Below are 13,734 nucleotides of genomic sequence, written 5' to 3' on the forward strand. Positions count from 1 at the left end.
AGGACCACACAAGTCTTGATTTCTGCTGACATTCGTATGACAGGGTCAGAATTTGACATAGACGGAAGCATGAATCCATCCTGCCTTATATCAATGGTTCAAGCATTTAATGGTGTGTGGGATATTGTATTGGACACCTTAGTACCCGTTCAGTATCATTAAAAATCACAGCCTGTATTGTTGCTGTCTATGTCTATCCCTTTATGACCACAGTGTGTCCATCCAGCATGATGTCACATACTTCAAATCATCTCAGACTGGTTCCTTGAACATTACACTCAGTTCATTTTATTCAAATAGCCTCCAACAGCCTCTGTCCCAGCACTAGCAAGGTGATGATGATATTTATATCTAGTTTTGTGTCTGCCCATTCCTTTCTCTGTTCATGCTGATTGAATAAAAGCCCCTATGAACCAGTATTAAAACAGAAATGTATGTACATCATAGCAACACACTTAATGATGAAAGTGGCTTCACTATTTCTTTGCTGCTTGCTAGAAGCAACAGCGACCACCTCTAGAGAAAGGTAGCACATCCCTTCCACAGAAATCTCTCTTTTGAAGACCCCTGGTTAGCTTCTGGGCATTTAATTCCTTTATTAGACGCTAGTAGACAACAAATTAGGGAATGAGAGATGCAAGCAAATACTCTAACGGGCATGCATTCTCCAACAGTGGGCATCGCAGTTCATGATTACTGCCTTAACACTTCAGCTGCAGACTTTTACAAGTTTTTAAGGGGTAAGATTTTATTTTAGCAGCATTGATAGAATCATTTGTTTTCTGTAAATTGGATCTTTTGTTCCTTTTTAAATGTTTGAATGCATTTATTGTCTGCTTTTTTTAATTTCTTTTTTTATATTTTGTGTTTTTATGTTATTTATTGTGGTCAACATTTCTGGATTTTAATGTAATTTTCTGGGGGGTACTTAATTAAAGTACTTTATTAAAGTACTTTATACTTTAATGTAAATCCCTTTGGTCAACTCTGTTTTTTTTCCCAAAACAATTCCGATATAAAAATAAAAATTGACCTTGAATCTGCTAATTTGCTGTGGGCTGTTTCTTTCTCTCTTTCTCTCTCTCTCTTTTTTTAAATTTCTAGTGTCACTGTTGAGGGTATAAAATTGGAACAATCTGTCAAACTACATATTTTTAATATATTTTTTTAGAAGTGATTTCTGTTATATACAAAATTAGCTGAAGCTGCATAGACTGTTACTTTTTATATGGTTACCATCACTGAGTTTATTCCTATTCTTGATAAAAGGATTTTTGAAGATGCATTATCAGTGCTGGTTCAATCCAAGACGATGCCACAGGCAAGCTTGGATACATTTTCTGGATTTCGGCTTGAGCACTTATCTCAAGCTGTGTTCTTGATAAAATACCTTCCAGTAACACATTAAATGTGAGAGGAAATCCCATAACGATTTCAGGAAGCCATTTGTTGACATATTGATAAAATTGGGGGGAAAGAAAAACTCCCCGAGGTTTGGTCAAAATTTATTGGACAGTGATGATACGTACAATGTTTAAATAATTTATCTACAACAAATGCCTCGGCAAGCATTAGGGGCATCCCATACAAAATTAAAGAGACAAATATTTGTTTTCTTTTTTTGTTTGTGTAGCTGCTCCAAAGCCATTTTGTTTTGGATTTAAAAAACAAAAGACTCACAAACTGCTTTTATTACTTTTGGCTTGATATTCATATGTACTGTATCTCTTAAATGTTTCCTCTGGAGTCAGAAAAGCAGCTTCTTTTGTTTGGATTTTAATTCCAAATTTACTCAAAGCATTACTCATTCCAAAAAAGAGTTCCCTGTTGTGACAGTATTTAACAGACCAAAAAAAGTGTTTCTTTGAGCACAACATGGAGCCTAACAGATCATTTTTACTATTGTTTTGGGAGAAGGTTGAAACATATACCGCTAGTTTCTGTGTCCAGCTGTGATTACATTACAGAAAAAGGAATGGCATTTTAGTAACAAAGACCTCGTGTACAAACTGAAAGGTGAACTAGCAGGCTATCCAGAATTAATCAATACATGTTAATTATTGTAGTATGTTTGATAAGTACACTGATCCTTCAACGGGAAGTTGTACTCCAGCATACAGCTGGATTAATCGTATTAATAGAAATGCAACATCCTATACATGATATAGGAAAATGGTGCCCATAATGTTGACAGAAATGTTCTTTATTTATGCGGTGATACAGAGTATACATGCAGTATTTTGCATGCGGGGTGTAGTGTATGCATTCTGTTTAATAAAGAACCACAGCAGGATGGACCTCTTCAGCACCAATCATGGTGACTCTTCCATTTCTTTTATGCCAGAGAAAAGGGAGCTTTTATATTTGAGGTGAAAGATGGCAGGAGAGAAAAAGCTCCCAGCTGGAAAACATTTGCACTATTACCACTCAGAAAATGTTTTCTTCATTTACAAACACTGTACAGGTCTAAGCTGAAATGACATTGAGCCATAGAGGGTCTGGACAACTTTTCATTTCCGCTTGGTTTTTTTTTGAAAGACAGCGCTGGAGTTAAGCTGAGAGACTAAAGTGAGAGTATGATCCAATGTTCAGCAGCGTACTGGAGCGCTCAGACCTCCTTTAAAGTGTTCAGGAGTCCAGTGGATGCATAGTTGGAATTTTGCTTGATTTAAAAAGTTGGTTTTGATCAGTAGTATGGTGTTAAAACAATGAATAAAGTTGGCAGCTTTTAGTAACTGACCCGTAATGTATTATCACATTACTGAATTTGTAAGGTTAACCAGCTTTATTTATCTTTTCTTTTTTGTTTTAGCTCATACTGTTCACACACTGAGGACACGTAATGACTGAAATTTAAATAAGACACGAAAATATTAGCTAAACACCCCACTTCAGCTCATCCCATATAACAACCAGAACAGAACAAGGCAATCTGTTCTTCAGTACAAGTCACAGTGGGCGGCTCTAATGCTTTTTACTGGCAGAAAGTGATGCTTCTGGTCATGTAGGACGGCAGCATACATTCAGACATTAACACCTTAGCTCCGTCTGCATTACGCGATGACTAAATCATTGTTAATTTGCGATATTTGAATGAAGGACTACATCTGTTGCAGCGCTTGAATATCACACTACATCATGCACTATTTGCTGATTTCTTGGCTTTCCCAGAGTACTGAATTTGAAAATGGCCATGCAGTCACAGTGCCAGGATACTATGGTGCTTTCCATATTCAATAGGGCTGGCAGTGGAAAAATGCTAACTGCAGGAGGTTAGCAAAACAAATGACTCCCATAATGTGCTATAATATGAAAGGAGGTAAAATGAGGTTGTGTCAGTATTGTTGTGTGTATAAATCAAAATGTGTATTTTTCTGCATATTATATAGTAGTTATTCCAACTGAGCTAGCACTGAGATTTTAGATAAAGAGCGTATTGTATCTCTATAGGTTTCATGTTTGCAGAGGGCTGCTTTAATGTAATAATGGGCTTTTGATGGGATAGCGTTACTCACCAGACCCAGTGACTACAATGGCTATGACAGAGAGCAGCAGGGGAGGCTTTGTGATGCTTCGGTGTAGGAGTGCTGATTTATAAAACAAACATGTCTGTTTAGCATATACTTAGATCGGTTTCAGTGTGGAACACTTATTTGAGGACAGCGGGTTTTTCTGTGCAGGTGAGATGTATCAGCCTTAAAGTAAATTTATGGTGATTTTATATTTACCATTTGTAATTTAATAAATGTTAAATTTTATGAGTGCACAGTGGATGACGGCCCCTTACAAAACAACCATTAAAAAATCCTTGGGAATTTGTATAAGAAAGTAGCTTCCCCTAAAAAATTAAATGGTGAAAAATATTTACTGATGGCGCCAACATTTCAACTCAACCTTGAGCAGCACTGGTAACAGGACTCCTGTGTCCTGTTATACTGTCCAGTGTCTTAAATTTATTCCACAGCTTCCAGCCATTCACCAAAGAATTTTCAGTATACATTTGTACACAATCCATACAGTAATAAACAATGCTCACATTGTTTATTATATACGTATATATATACATGTATATATACACATATGTACATATGTATATATGTATATATACATATGTATATATATGTATATATACATATGTATATATACGTATATAATAAACAATGCTCACATTGTTTATTATATACGTATATATACATATGTATATATACGTATATATACATATGTATATATACATATATATACATATGTATATACAGGTATATATACATATGTATATATACATATGTGTATATACACATGTGTATATATAGGTATATATACATATGTGTATATATATACACATACATACATACACATATGTATATGTATATGTGTGTGTATATATGTATATATGTATATGTGTGTGTATGTGTGTGTGTGTATGTATATATGTATATGTATATGTGTGTGTATATATGTATATATGTATATGTGTGTGTATGTGTGTGTGTGTATGTATATATGTATATGTGTGTGTGTATGTATATGTGTGTATATATGTATATGTGTGTATATGTATATATGTATGTATATATATATATATATATATGTGTGTGTGTATATATATGTATATGTAATGTAGGTGAGCTTAAATACAAAAAAAATAACTACAATTTTTTGCACTTTTTAATGCAGAGTTTCGAGAGGAAAATAAAATTCAGAGGTCGAGTCTATTGAAGGTTACAGGGTAGCACTTCTAGTTATAGGTGGTTGAACTGCCACTGGGGTCATTCATGCTGAAAAAGATTCTCACTCATGGAAGTGTAAGCCGCTTAGCATAAAAGCATCCACCAAATATCACATGTTAATGGCCTATATTACCATATTTTAGCTCCACTGAGCAAGCACAGCTCCCAATGCTGTTTGAATGCCATTTTAAATACCCACCCTTAGTAGATGGCTGCTGGCATATTTATTTGCAAAAGCTTCTTATTGCCAAATATTTCGTCACGTGGTATAATAGAAGCTGATCAGTTCACCAAAAGTACTAAAGCAGAATATCAATAGTCAGACTTTTCTCCGACAGTGTATGCCTGCACTAAATAGATTCCTGACTGTACCTGATGGACAGCTGCAATGATGCACACCTGCCAGACAACCTTCATGTTATATAAGCCCACTGGCACAGCCAGCTGTTGATATTTTCCTGAGACTGTTTGTATTTCCACTAGTAACTATTTGCAAAATGTATGCACTCATGGTGTTATTCATCACTTTAAATGGATGAAATGTAGCACTGACTTCACAAGCAAATGCAGTTAATAGTTCCAGTACTGTAGACCTTCTGAGTTTGCTAAAAACAAAACAAAACAAACTTCTCATTTTTAATATTAAATTTAATATTTAGCATGTTAAAAACACTTGGATAAAATCACACATTAAACAAACGTGTCCAAAAATATAAAAAAGCTCAGTCAAAAAGACAAACTTATGTTCATTCCTGCATACACACTCCCATAACACACAGCAGAAAAACAAGAAGGCAAAAGTTTAAGATTAACATGAAGGAAATGCTAGGTTGTTAAAAAATGAGTTTTCAGCAGTTGTTTACTGGAGATTCAGCCGGCCTGATGAGGAAGGCTGTTCCTGAGTTTAGGAGGTACAACCTCAAAAGCGTGTTTTAAAAGAATGGGTAAAAGATCCTGATCAGAAGGGTTTCAATAGGTCTGGAGCGTGTGGGGCCTTATATGTAATTAACCACTTACTAAGCTGGATACAGAGTAAACACAAGCATTTGTCTTTTACTAAATTTGTCTATGCCTATAGGTAATGTGTTGTTTTACATGAAGTTACATTTGTGAACACTGAGTACATTCTGTATTAAGAGGAGGGTGTAACCAGACATGTTAGAAGTTTAACATATGATCTCAAATATAGACAGAAAATGCATGTCCTTATTCATACTTAGAGTATTTACATCTTGATTGTTACGTCTTGATGCATTCTCAATCATCCAGGTAAGTAATTCTCCAAAAGTTGATTCTGTTCATCTGGACGGAGCGTTTCTCCCACTGAAAAGACTACATCCAGATGAACAGAATCAACTTTTGTAGATCTTGATTGTTAATTTGTTCAGTTACAGTATATACTATTGTACCCTTTACAAGTTTATTGGTGACCCTCTGATACAAAATAATGTTTTTAAATTCTTTACATTGATGCTAGAAAGATTTTGTCTGAAGTTTCATTTTCCAGCATGAGAGCCTTTATACTGTTCGAAGATTGCTATTATTCCACATGTGAAACTGGAGAGGCTTTGTTTGGGCTTTCAGCACCATCATATTGGAGAGCTCCAGAGCTGAGCTGGAGTCCAGCTGAACATTTCAGCACCATTGTATAAGGACAGCTCCCCAAAAATGCATATGTTACCGTCTGGCAAACCTACAACAGCTGCATTTATTAAGAATGAAATAAAATGCTCTGTTCTACGAATAGGGTATTACATAAAAAAGGCAGTTAAAAATTAAACACCTTTATTACGTCTGGCTAATACATTTAAAAATACACCCAAGTGTGTTGGCACACTTGCTTCCTCTGAACACAGAGTAGTTATTTCACACACCTTTTAGTCAAGCCAACACATGTTACAGTGAATGAATGCATAAAATAGCAATTTTCCTTCCTACACTGAGTCACTCATAATATATGTTCTTAGATATAAAATTGTGTGTCACCAATGTTTAAAGCAATGTATGTTTCCAACTAAAATCTTCACCTTTACATTGTGGGAAATGTGTTCATTCCTCATTCACTTGACATTCACAGTCATTAGAATTTCAAGGAAACAGAAAACTAACAGAATGAAGGAGAGGGTTAAATTTTTTTTAAAAAAAGGTGTGGTCCTGTGTAAGGCCTGAGAGGCTCCTCTCAGCACCTTTCTTTAGCTCAATACCAAGGCCCCAGGCTAGGATTTAACTCTTTCGCTCAGTCTTTCTTATGTTCTCTCAATCTTTCAAATGTCTGCCTGCCAGTGCCCACCGCATCTCACTCCACACCCCACCCTACCCCTTACCAGTTCTCCCCACCATACCCTTTTTCTTAATCTCCTGGGTCAAGTGGAATAGGGGAGATAAAGGGATTTCAGTTTATGGCTCTCTTCAGAATTCTTCATTTAAGCCCTGACATGTGATAGAGAAGTGAGCGTGCTACTAATTAAAGACAGGTAGGGAATCAAGATTTTGGCTTGCAGTTAGAATGCTAATAGAGACACGATGCGCACACGTACACAAAGAGCACATGCAGGTCAAAGCCTTGATCACGTTTCTTATCTTCGCACAACACACACCTTTTCTCGCTCTTTGAGAAAAATCCCATATATTTAAAGAAGGATAAAGACCAAAAACTCCTCTCCGCTCTTTTCACCTTACCCTTTGTTCTTTTTCCTTGCCTCTCGCTCTGTTTGTCTGCAAGTCCTGCTTGTTTCTGTTAGTTCCACCACTCTTAGATAAGAAAAAAAAACTTCAATTAACATCAATTATTCACCAAGGAGTTTAGCTCTGGGTAGTGGTTGTGTGCATGTGTGATCTTAATGCCACAGTTAGATTTACGGTGCCTGGGAATAAGGATCTCTGTGGGAGCTTTGTGGCATGTCACTTGGGTATCTTTGGGATTAGACTGGGTCCTGTGATGCCAGAAAAAACATTCCTCTCTGCCACATTAGGTAGCCATTAGCATGCAAAAACCATAGGTAGGTGGACAACTGAAGCACCTCTAACATATTGCTAGATAAACACAAACTATAAATAAAGAAGCACTTACTATCATTAGCGGAACTGTGGTAATTCATTGAATTCATTACATCCACGGGAAGGGTTTTGATAGATAGCTTCACACTGTTGATTTTGGTGATATTGTATTCTCTGTGTGTGGCTTCATTTTAAACCTTGCCTGCAGAAAATGATTTTTCACCAAGATGCACTTAATACCACATACAAAATACAGTGTAATTGGTTTCCAAGTACCACACAGTTGCTTGGTATTGTTTGCATGGTGACACAAAAGGAAAAGGGAAAGTAATAAAAATTGTTGACTCAAACAGAAGATAATGTTTTGCCGTTTAAATATGGTTTGACACAGTTCAACTTAATTCTTCATTCATAGACCCCCCCCCCTCCAAAAAAACCAAACAAACCAAAAAACAAAAAACAGTTTTGGTTTTGTTTATGAAAAACACAACTCAGCTGATCTTTGTTCTTTCTCTTCTGTTTGAGAATAAATCATCTCTGTGGGTTGCAGGCCATTTGAAAGTCTCTAACGGTGCTCAGGCTTAATAATTGCTGTCTGGTCTTTTGTTTGGAAGCACGTACATGCTGACACACAAACATAATACACACAAACAGATGCACTCAGAGGATGCACCCTCTTGATAGCAGGTTTTGCTTCTGTCACAATAATGTTGGCTTTTACTGGCCTGCCACTTAATGGCTTCAGTGGCATGCTTAATGGCTTCAAGCATGGTTAGCTTATACAATGTGCAAAATAGCTGACATTAACTCACACACACACGTCCATGTCCACATGAATATACAAATGAACAACTTCATCTACTTTTACCCCCCAAGACAGACAACGTCCTTGAGAGCAGGTGACTGTTGTAGATATGCATACCAATAAGCCACCCAGCTAAAACCTGAATTAATCTACTCCGTGAGGTTTGAGCACATTTTTTTCTGTTTTTCGAGTCTGCCTTTTTTGTGAGCCATAAAATGACTTTTATGGGTTTTTTCTCTGTAGTACCCAGATAATATCCCTACTATACTTACAATCCCATAGACCTCCAAGGTGATTCTACTAACTTGCACAAATAAAGAGCAATAGTCATTTCAGAATAATGGATGAGCTTTTGATGTATTTACTCTTGCAAACAGATTTAGTCATTGTTGTCCTTAATTTATTTTTAATTCACTTGATATCAAACAGATACCAGGAGAGATGGGTGTGTAAATTACAACAGAAAATACTTTGTGACCCAGATTACAGTTAAATATATTCAATTCAATTCATTTTTACTGAAATAGCACCAAATTAAAACAACTGCAACCTCAAGGTCCTTTATACTGTAGGGTAAAGACATCACGATAATAGAGAGAAAATCAAACAACCCCCTATGAGTGACTGACGACAGAGGAAAGGAAAAACTCCCTTTTTTGAAGCAAGAAACCTCCAACAGAACCAGGCTCAGGGATGGGCAGCTATCCCCTGAGGGATGATGAAGGGAAAAAAGAGAGCAAAGAAGGACAGGACAAAAAAAACCCTCAAATCATGGGAGTCATTAAAGAAAGCTAATATGGAGGAAATATTGGTATCCTGTCAGTACTCTCACTCCAGGATTTTGGATGAACTGAAGGCTTTTCCAGGAGCTTTTAAAACAACCTGATAATAATGGATTAAAGTAGTTGACTATATAAGTAATAAATACATGAACTAGTTTTTCAGCATCACTCTGAGACAGGATGTTTCAAATTTTACAGATATTGAGCAAATGCAAAAAAAAAAGCAGTCCTACATATTTGTTTAGTATGCGCATAAAAGGACATATCCTGGTCAAAAATTACTCCAAAATTCTTCCCAGTGTTTCTGATAGACAAGGTAATGTCATCTAGAGAAAGTATTTGGTTAGACACCCTGTTTCTAAGATTATCAGGGATGAGTACAATAACCTCAGTTTTATCTGAACTAAGAAGCTGGAAATTGGAGGTCATCCAGACCTTTATGTCTTTAAGACATTCTTGTAGTTTCACAAATTAGTGTGTATCATCTGGCTTCATTGATAAATAAAGTTGGGTATCATCAGCATAGCGTTGAAAAAGTATGTTGTGTTACATAGTAAGTTGTAGTAAATATAATGTAAATAAATCAAAGAGATATGTATGTATACGTTCCAATAAATTAGAAAAAACAAGCAATGCTTTACTAACATTTTTTAGAGCAATAGATACATATTAGACATTTACTTAACTGCAGTACCTAAGCACAAGTGCCCTTGCTTTTTACATGAGTTTACTAAAAAATATACAAAAATAATTTGATAGCCTTTGTGATGATCATTGAAGCCATTTTTATAGGCAAAAAGTTTTTCCTTTGCTATTATTGCTTATGGAGTAAAGAGTGGTGATGAAATTTATAATTTTTTAATTAAAGTTTTTTTTTTTAAAATATTAGGTCTGACTCATTTCTTCAGTAAAAAGTGTATTTGTTTTCTTGTGTGACACACAAATTTCATCCCAGGGAATCAAAAGCTCTCAGATGCGGCTGTCGTCTCAGAGATATGAAGAAGATTCCCTTTTGAATGGATTGTTTTATGGTTAAATCCTCTGTTTGGTGAGGCCTTGCTATTTGGGGAGGACTGAAAAAAGGTTCTCCTCAGTTGAGCTTTTAGCAGTATGATGACCTCTGCCAGCTGATGGTGCTGGGTTCTTGCTCAATAATGGGCATCAAGGACAGGATAGCTGCTTATTCATAGTGCATAGAAATCTGTTTCTCTAGAGAGATGACTAGGGCAGGGTGTTATAAGCTGTGTGAGTTTAGTACTGTAGTGTTGAGTGACTATGTTAGTTGTAACTCCTAGAAATCATCTATAATAAATTTATCCATATTTTATACTAATTATCTGTGTCTACTGCATCTGTCTGGAAGCACCGAATGTAGCATTATGAGAGATTGTGATCCTCTTTGAAGAGACCGTGGTTCATGTCCTGTTTGGGAGATGTATTTAGCTTTTTGCTTTTCTTGGTTTTCACTTGGTCTTTGTCTGGTTTTCATTTACTTATTTATATTTGCTTTTACTTGCTGGTTTGGTTTAGTCCCTTAGAAAGAGGTCACATTTTTGGGTAAAAATCTATCTATCTATCTATCTATCTATCTATCTATCTATCTATCTATCTATCTATCTATCTATCTATCTATCTATCTATCTATCTATCTATCTATCTATCTATCTATCTATCTCTCTCTCTATCTGTCTATCTGTCTGTCTATCTGTCTATCTGTCTGTGTGTCTGTCTGTCTGTCTGTTTTATGACTTTTTGCTGACAGTTAACTTTTTGGTTAGTTAAATGGTGCAAAACAGCTTAAGTAACAAGCTTCTCAGTGACTTTCTTCATTGTTATGTGAACAAGTTCCATGACAGTGTTGAAACCAGCAGATAACACAACATCTGACTACAGTTTCATTTAATCTATTTCAGAATTTTGTGTATTGAATTCTGTTGAAATTTCTGAATTTCTTGTTGAAAAATGAGACTAATAAGGAAGCTAGTGTGATAAAAGTTCCTGAACAAATGGAATTAAATAGTCATGTATATACAACACACAATCCATTTGAAAGCCACCATTTTTAAACCATTTTCAGCTGTTTTTATGAAAAGTTTTTAATTTCACTCTTTTGCATCCTGAAGTTAGGGATCAATCTTCTGCCAAAAATCAAGATAGATATCTAGGTCTGACGGTTCATCCATCTGGTGCAAGATTTTACTCTTTCAAAGCAGTGATTATCAAAAATACATAAACTGGCGAGCAGGGATGCAATCATCTGAGTGGTGGTCAAGGTCTCACTTTGTCTGTTTGCTCAACAGCTGTCAAGTATTTTCCAACATGTTAGACATTTAAGCTTTAGCTGAAGGTCTTACTTTACTGGAGAGTTCACTACAAAAATAAGAATCCATTTTACTAATTATTTCATGACAGAGAAATAAATCAATGGAAAGTTGAGACAACTCTTTTTTAAAAATGGTTTTCATGAATTAATTATATCATATTATACAACCCGCTAAATGTTTTTAGCAAGTCATAAAACTTCCCAAAGAGCGTTTTAAAGTTTGTGGCTATGCACTGTTTTAAAATTCAGGAATTGGGGTGCAAATGCCTCAGCGTGCCAGGACAGACGAAATGCTTGTACTTTTGAGCTGTCTGAAAAAAAGGCGTATCCATTATAATAGATAGGCTCTCACCTGTTATGTGTTGGAATGGAACCAGCATGACTAGAAAGACACAAATTTTTCGGTTATCAGAAGCAATAAAATGACAAAAATGAAAATTAAAAATATTTTAAAAAAAATCAAAAATCACTTTGCTTGACAACAGAAACAGAAGTGAAACATAAGATGAATGAATGCTTTCAAGTATCTCTCTTTTCTCTCTGTTCATTTATTTAATATCAGTGATATCCTCATGGACACACCATACCGCCTCTTTACCAGCCACTTTTTAAAAGTATTTTATTTTTAATGCAAAACGCTGGACTTTGCGTGATTGAAGTCTTTCATTTTGTTTCCATCCATTCGTTTTCTTCCACTTGTCCAATTTAGGGTGGCGACTGGGCTGGAACCTTTCCCAGCTGTGAGACGGGGTCACTTTGTATTTTGCTACTACTTCTCTTTCAAAGTGAGTGGTTATATAAACATTTAATAATAAATCAATGGGATGAAACAAGGAGATGAGAGAGCAACTTTGACAGTCTTAGTTTTGTTGTCAGTTTAATCCCTCATTCCTTGAATGCATATAAAATAGTCAGTCCAGTAGTAGCCTGTGGCTCCCAGCCCTTATAATCTCTAATCCACGGTCTGGGTCAGATTAAGAGCAACACAGGGGGCTTCATCTTTCCAGGGAGGCAGGGAAGGGTGAAAGTAAATGTGGACAGAGTAGAGAGTAGTAAAGCGTGGTGGGAATAGTTGTGGGGAAATTAAGCTAAATACAAGACACAGAGAGAAATGAAACCAGTTCGGATAAGGAAATGTATGAAAGACAACTCCCAGGGTGTGGTGTAAATGAGTGAACTGTTTAGAAAAAAAAAGATAGGATCACGTTAAAACAAAACACCACAGCAGGCTAAAGTTAATGGAAATGTTTTTGATGTAAAAAGTGTCCAGTTGATGAGACGGATAACCTCATATAGCACAGAAACTGGCATCCCAATCACCACCTCCTGTTGTACAGGGGGGTTAGCTATCAACGGCTGAGTGAAGTGCCCGTGGCAGAGCAGATTACCCCTCTCCTCATCTGTCTGTCTCTCCGTTAGACTCCCCTCTGCATCCCCCGCCCTCCCTGATATTCACATTTCATCTCTGTCTTTCACCAAGGTAATTCCAGACAGTAGATGCGCGCCCCGGCTGGCAACCGCTGCTGCTCACAGTTGCTGCCGCTTCTTTCTCTTTTCTCTCTCCTGGGTCTCCTCCCTCTCTTTCTTTCTCTCTCTCTCTTTCTCTCTCTCTCCACTCCAACCCCACCCCTCTGTCTCCCCCCCACCCCTCACGGACGCAGCATACCTCCTCTTTACCAGCCACCGCGCGTGCTGCTGGGGCCGACGCTAACACCCGCATACGGAGTGCGGACCGCGGGAGTGTCGCTGCGCGCACCCTCGGTTAATTTTTCTCCTGGTAGCCCAGCCTACGTTTCCCCCCTCCTGACGAAGAAAATAATAGTGGCTTTTGGAGCTCTCTATACTATACGTGTTAGAGCCCCCTCCTCTTTCTCTCATCTCTTCAGGAAGCTACAGACAATTTCGGAATATGGTACCTCTCCGTGGTAATGCCATGTGACAAGGCTTTTCATCCTTTCTTTCCCCTCCAACAAAAGTCGCTGCTGGGTTTTGCCAAGGTGCTCTGCCTGTTGTGGTATTTAAACAGTGGCTAAGTGAAGGAAAAATAAAAAGACAGCCTTTGGGATAAATGGAAGTTTTGGCCGTTGGCTTGCTCCGTTG

The 13,734-nt window shown here is 36.9% G+C and overlaps 1 protein-coding gene across 2 annotated transcripts in view; it reads left to right on the forward strand.

Annotated features, from left to right (window-relative positions):
• The first annotated feature begins 13,284 nt into the window (after positions 1-13,284).
• Positions 13,285-13,734, forward strand: part of grid2 (glutamate receptor, ionotropic, delta 2) — a 483,691-nt gene continuing 483,241 nt past the window's right edge. The window contains exon 1 of one of the 2 annotated variants that reach the window (XM_005452094.3): positions 13,285-13,734. This exon is cut by the window's right edge and continues 610 nt beyond it. The gene's annotated coding sequence lies outside the window, so the exon portion shown is untranslated. The other variant, XR_003213195.1, reaches the window with a different exon arrangement.

This window comes from Oreochromis niloticus, linkage group LG12 (genome assembly GCF_001858045.2).
Source record: "Oreochromis niloticus isolate F11D_XX linkage group LG12, O_niloticus_UMD_NMBU, whole genome shotgun sequence".
NCBI lineage: Eukaryota > Metazoa > Chordata > Actinopteri > Cichliformes > Cichlidae > Oreochromis > Oreochromis niloticus.